The sequence below is a fragment of the Hyaena hyaena genome, unplaced genomic scaffold (genome assembly GCF_003009895.1).
Source record: "Hyaena hyaena isolate Hyena2069 unplaced genomic scaffold, ASM300989v1 scaffold_250, whole genome shotgun sequence".
Lineage (NCBI taxonomy): Eukaryota > Metazoa > Chordata > Mammalia > Carnivora > Hyaenidae > Hyaena > Hyaena hyaena.
The window spans coordinates 1,166,835-1,173,138 of NW_024080882.1; the positions used below are offsets into that span (position 1 = coordinate 1,166,835).

The 6,304-nt window shown below is 39.9% G+C and overlaps 1 long non-coding RNA gene across 1 annotated transcript in view; it reads right to left on the reverse strand.

The window, feature by feature from the left end:
• The window catches only part of LOC120240246, a 27,933-nt gene extending 22,044 nt beyond the window's left edge, over positions 1-5,889 (reverse strand). The window contains exons 1-2 of the long non-coding RNA XR_005530607.1: positions 5,846-5,889; positions 5,261-5,392 (exon numbers count right to left, since the gene is read on the reverse strand). This is a non-coding gene — a long non-coding RNA (uncharacterized LOC120240246). The remainder of the gene's footprint in view (positions 1-5,260; positions 5,393-5,845) is intronic.
• Positions 5,890-6,304: the final 415 nt, after the last annotated feature.

Here is a 6,304-nt window from a genome sequence, read left to right on the forward strand (position 1 = left end):
CATCCCAGACTTTAGCCTCTACTACAAAGCTGTCATCACCAAGACAGTGTGGTATTGGCACAAAAACAGACACATAGACCAATGGAATACAATAGAGAACTCAGGAATGGACCCAAAAATGTACAGCCATCTTTGACAAAGCAGGAAAGAGTATCCAATGGAAAAAAGACAGCCTCTTTAACAGATCGTGCTGGGAGAACTGGACAGCAACATGCAGAAGAATGAAACTAGATCATTTTCTCACACCATACACAAAAATAAACTCAAAATGGATAAAGGACCTGAACGTGAGACAGGAAACCATCAAAACCCTAGAGGAGAAAGCAAGAAACAACCTCCTTGACCTCAACCACAGCAATTTCTTACTTGACACATCCCCAAAGGCAAGGGAATCAAGAGCAAAAATGAACTATTGGGACCTCACCAAGATTAAAAGCTTCTGCACGGCAAAGGAAACAATCCATAAAACTACTTGGCAACCGATGGAATGAGAAAAGATAGTTGCAAATGACATATCAGATAAAGGGCTAGTATCCAAAATCTATAAGGAACTCACCAAACTCCACACCCTAAAAACAAACAATCCAGTGAAGGAATGGGCAGAAGATATGAACAGACACTTCTCCAAAGAGGACATCCAGATGGCCAGCAGACACATGAAACGATGCTCAGCATCACTCCTCATCAGGGAAATACAAATCAAAACCACAATGAGATAGCATCTAACGCTGGTCAGAGTGGCTAAAATGAGCAAATCAGAGGACTATAGATGCTGGCGAGGATGTGAAGAAATGGGCACCCTCCTACACTGTTGGTGGGAATGTCAACTGGTACAGCCCCTCTGGAAAACAGTGTGGAGGCTCCTCAAAAAATTAACAATAGAACTCCCCCATGACCCAGCAATAGCACTGCTAGGAATTTACCCAAGGGATACAGAAATGCTGATGCATAGGAGCGCATGTACCCCAAGGTTCATAGCAGCACTCTCAGCAATAGCTAAAACATGGAAAGAGCCTAAGTGTCCATCAATGGATGAATGGATCAAGAAGTTGTGGTTTAGCTATACGATGGACTACTACATGGCAATGAGAAAGAATGAATTCTGGCTATGTGTAGCAACGTGGATGGAACTTGAGGGTGTTATGCTGAGCAAAATAAGATAGGCAGAGAAGGACAGATACCATATGTTTGCACATATAGGAGGATTAGGAGGAAGTTAACGGAGGACCATTGGGGAGAAGAAGGGGAAAATAGTTGGGGAGAGGGAAAGAAGCAAACCATGAGAGACTCTTGAATGCCGAGAACAAACTGAGAGCAGATGGTGTGGGGGAGAGGGGAAGAGGGGTGATGGGCATGGTGGAGGGCACTTGTGGGGATGAGCACTGGGTGTTATATGGAAACCAACTTGACAGTAAACTATTAAAAAAATAAAAGAAAAAAAGGAAAAAACAGTCTCTTCAGCAAATGCTTTTGGAAAAACTGGATAGTGACATGCAGAAGAATGGAACTGGACCACTTTCTTATACCATGCACAAAAAAAAATTCAAAATGGATGAAAGACCTGAATGTGAAACAGGAAACTACCAAAACCCTAGAGGCGAAAATAGGCAAGAATCTCTTTGACCTCAGTCGCAGCAACTTCTTACTAGACATATCTCCAGAGGCAAAGGAAACAAAAGCAAAAATGAATTACTAGGACCTCATCAAGATAAAAAGCTTCTGCACAGCAAAGGAAGCAATCAACAAAACTAAAAGGCAACCAATAGAATATTGGAAATGATATTGGATAAAGGGTTAGTAACCAAAATCTATGAAGAAGTTATCAAACTCAACACCCAAAAAACAAATAACCCAGTTAAGAAATGAGAAGACATGAATAGACACTTTTCCAAAGAAGACATCCAAATGGCTAACAGACCATTGAAAAGATCCTCCACATCCGTCATCATCAATGAAATAGAAATCCAAACCACAATGAGATACCACCTCACACCTTTCAAAATGGCTAAAATTAACAACACAGGAAACAAAAGATATTTGTGAGGATGCAGAGAAAGGAGAACCATTTAGCATTGCTGGTGGGAATGCAAACTGGTACAGCCACCCTGGAAAACAGTATGGAGGTTCCTCAAAAAATTAAAAATAGAACTATTCTACCACCCTCGAACTATTCTACAACTACTAGGTATTTATCCAAAGGACACAAAAATGCTGATTTGAATGGGCACATGCACCCCAATGTTTATACCATCCCTGTATCAACAGTAGCCAAAGTATGGAAATAGCCCAAATGTCGACTGGTGAATGGATAAAGAAGAATGGGTATATATATATACACACACACATACACACACACATACAATGGAATATTACTCAGACATCAGAAAGAAAGAAATCTTGCCATGTGCAACAACACAGATGCAACCGGAGTGTAAGTGAAATGAGTCAGTCAGAGAAAGACAAATATCCTATGATAAAATATAAAGAATCCATAGAACCTGTTAAATTATGAATTAAATAAAGGGAGTAGAAAAGGAAAGAATCTAGCCAGATGGATAGTTAGGATGAGTCGAAAGACTGCAGAGCTCCTTATAAGGACTGAAAACCCAGGAGCAGGCAGGATTGGAGGGGAGGATGCAGTTTAATTTAGGCAAAATGAGTTGAGGCACCTATACCCAGGTAGTAATACATTTGTCTGAAGACCCTTTTTCCCACAAGCCATGTTAAAAAAGGGCCTTAGGGTAGTAAATCACATAAAAAGAAGCTAGACATTCATTCTGATAACCTGTTTAAGCAATATTTAGTCTATAGGAGTTTTTAAGCAATAAGAAAATTTAATTACATCACAAGACTTTAAAGGGAAAGTTTATTAACCTAAAAAAAAAATACTAGGTTTGTTCTAGTTTTACAATTCTGATCTTATGGAAAGAGGTTTGTCACTTAATTCTTAAATTGATCAGTATCAAAACTCATATTGCCTTGACTGAATGCTTCACATGTGTTAAAGGTACAAGGGCAAAAACAGTCCTCTGCAAAACAGTGAGAAGGTCCAACCACGTTTTCAGCCCTTCCTACCTCACAAACCAAGTCATTATCATTTTCTTTCTAGAAACCAAGTGGCCTCAAATTCTTTCTACCTCCATCCCATCAAAATAAATCCTCAGGACATAATAATAAACTTCTAAAAAACAAGGTATAAATTTGTGATGATCCTAGTAAATTACCTCCCCAAAGTATACTTGCATTTTTACAAAAGAAAAACCTTAGGAAAAAGAATCAGATGTTAGTCTCGGGCTGCTCAAGCAGGCAGAAGGAGAAGCTTTTTCAAATCCTCAAGTGTATACTAGTTAGGTGGCTAGCTGACTCATCCAATATTTCCATACCTGTCTAGGTGTAGTTTAAGACTTGCAGAAAATAATATATGGCCAGATGGAAAAATGAACATTATTCTCCTGAAATGGAAAAATGAATGTTTCCTAATTGGTCATCTTGAACTAGGTAGCTTCCTATCTCTCCTGGTCTGGCTACTTTTCCCCATATCCCAAAGCTCCAATCTCAAAGTGGCCCACATCACCAAGCACTGGGCGTTGGGCATTATTTTTTAACCTAGGACCGGTTACTGTGTCTACAACAGACCTGGAAAAGGTTTTTTTTTTTCCTTTGAAATATGTCAGTCTTCAAATATATTCTTTACACAAAGGAGTAAGATGTATAAACAAAGTTTCTGTCCTCTGCACAGAGATCAGCAAAAAACAGAGATGTGGTTTTTACTCATGGCTGAATTGAAAGGCAATTGCTAAGGGTGACTTAAAAAAAAAAAAAAAAAACGACTGGGAAACAACTAAACTGATTAATTCAAATCCTAACCCAGCTCTCCTTCAGCCTGTATTTGATAAAATATTTTTCTTTTTTTTAATGTTTGTTTATTTTTGAGGGAGAGAGACAGAGTGTGAGGGGGAGAGGGGCAGATAGAGAGGGAGACACAGAATCTGAAGCAGGCTCCAGGCTCTGAGCTGTCAGCACAGGGCCCGATGCAGGGCTTGACCTCACGGATCACAGGATCATGACCTGAGCCAAAGTCAGACACTTAACCGACTGAGCCACCCAGGTGCCCCAACACAACAGTTTTCAAAAAGAAAGAAAATCAACCACACAAGCCCTGCATATGCTAAAAGCCTAGGACCGTGAATTTGATTTCCCCTACAAGTGGTTCACCTTCAACAGTTTTTACTTTGAGGGACACCAGTGACTTCCCACGATGTGGGCTTCTACATCGTGGTTGGGTCCTCCTATGTCCCCACCACCCCCAAGCTCCACAGAAGAAACAGAGTCAGCAAACAATTTCTAGTCTACCCCTTATTGGTTCCTTCGCATAGAATACAGCCAGCTTGCCACACAAGCAAGCCACAAGATCTAGACTTGGACATGACGAAGAAAAAGTAGCAGGAGTCACGTCCTGTCTGTGGATCCAAGCTTCACGTTTCATTCCAGCCTGAACACTAATAAATCTGCCGCTGCTGTCCTTTTACTCTCGCTAGGTCAAGAACTGAATAATTATGTTCTCCAATCTACCTCTAAACTAGATTACATAATGCATACATTAGGCTTTAAGCTTTACACTTTTGAGTCACTTATCATTACACTTTTTTTTCAAAAAGACACTCTTCAGAAGGTCATCAAGTGTTTTGAGCTATAAAAATAGGTCCAGAGTTCCCAGGTCTCTGGCCAAACTTAATCCTGATGCAAGACTCTCCACTAAGCTAGGAAATTGCCTATACTCTAAGCTCAGCAGTGATGCAAAACATATCTGTGGGTCACCAAAGCCACTTTCAAACTGAACTGCCTGATGACTGTAAAGAATAGTGCCTTAAAAATGTCATAAAAGCTATTAAAAAACTGGAGAAGAGAAAACTGTTTATTCCAAACAAATGTCTTCACTTTGTCCAGAGCGAAGGTTTCTGTGAGATAAGACCCTGAATTAAAACAGCACATAGGCCAAGGTTACTGCCCATGTAATAAAATGTCAGACTTAAAAAAGAGAGTAATCAGGGACTCCGTTTGAACCTTGATTCCATAAATCAGTCACTAAACTCAACAACCTCATTGCATCTTAGCAGAAACTAAAAGCAGATTAGTTCCTAAAATCGAAAATAAGAAATGAAGGCAAAAAGAATGTCAGGTCCTAAGGCCCCCAGCATCCTCCCGACCACCCCCCCTCCTTCCCACCACCACCATCACCACACACTGAGACTCTCCATACCTTATCATTAGCCTCAGGCTCCTATCAAGCTCATAAAGGGTATTCTTCACAGGATTTCCTCCCCCTGCTTTCTCTTTCTTTCAGATCATTTGGTTGATCTAAAATTCACAGTTGGTGAGAACATCTGAAAAACTTTTAATAGGATAACATATTACTAATCTGATTCTGGTGAACAATTAAACATTTCTAACATCAGGCTGATTTAACACGGTAAATGGTCTGCATATTCAAAGAATTAATGAGCAATTCTCTCTAAATTAAAATAGGCAAAAGTTTCTCCCCCAAGATTCTTATAATAAGAGTCTTAAATAATATGAAAGGGAATCTGGTGTTTCATTTCTTTTCCAAGACATAGCATCAAATAAGTACCATATTTTAACAGCACAAAAAAGGAAAAAATAAATCAGATCTTTCCTACCACTGTCAATTTAAAGATTTAAATATAACCTGAGTTTTAGCCATCAACTGTTGATTAGGTAATTAACTTATTTGTATCTCAGCAACTTGGCTGTAAACTGGAGGCGGACCTTGTTCAGGTGATGCATGTCAACTATATATGTACAAATAGGAAAATAAGAAACTTACTTTTTCCGGGGCGCCTGGGTGGCTTAGTCGGTTAAGCATTCGACTTTCGCTTAGGTCATGATCTCGCGGTTCATGGGTTCGGGCCCCGCGTTGGGCTCTGTGCTGACTGCCAGCTCAGAGCCTGGAGCCTGTTTCAGAGTCTGTATCTCCCTCTCTCTCTGACCCTCCCCTGCTCATGCTGTCTCTCTCTCTCTCTCCTAGAAATAAATTTTTAAAAAAAAGAAAAAAAAAGAAACTTGCTTTTTCCTATTGCAAATAAGAGAAGCATTTCCCCTTTCCCTCTTTTTCTCCAAGAACTTAACTAAGAAGACTTGCCATCCTAAGTACTTGCTCCTCTCTTTGAAATGTCTAGAAACCCTTTTGAAAACTAGCTTGGCATTTTGTCAGCTTTCTAACCTAGGAATATCTTTCTCAAGGACCTGGGAGCTACCTCCTTTAAAAACACAAACATCAAGGGAG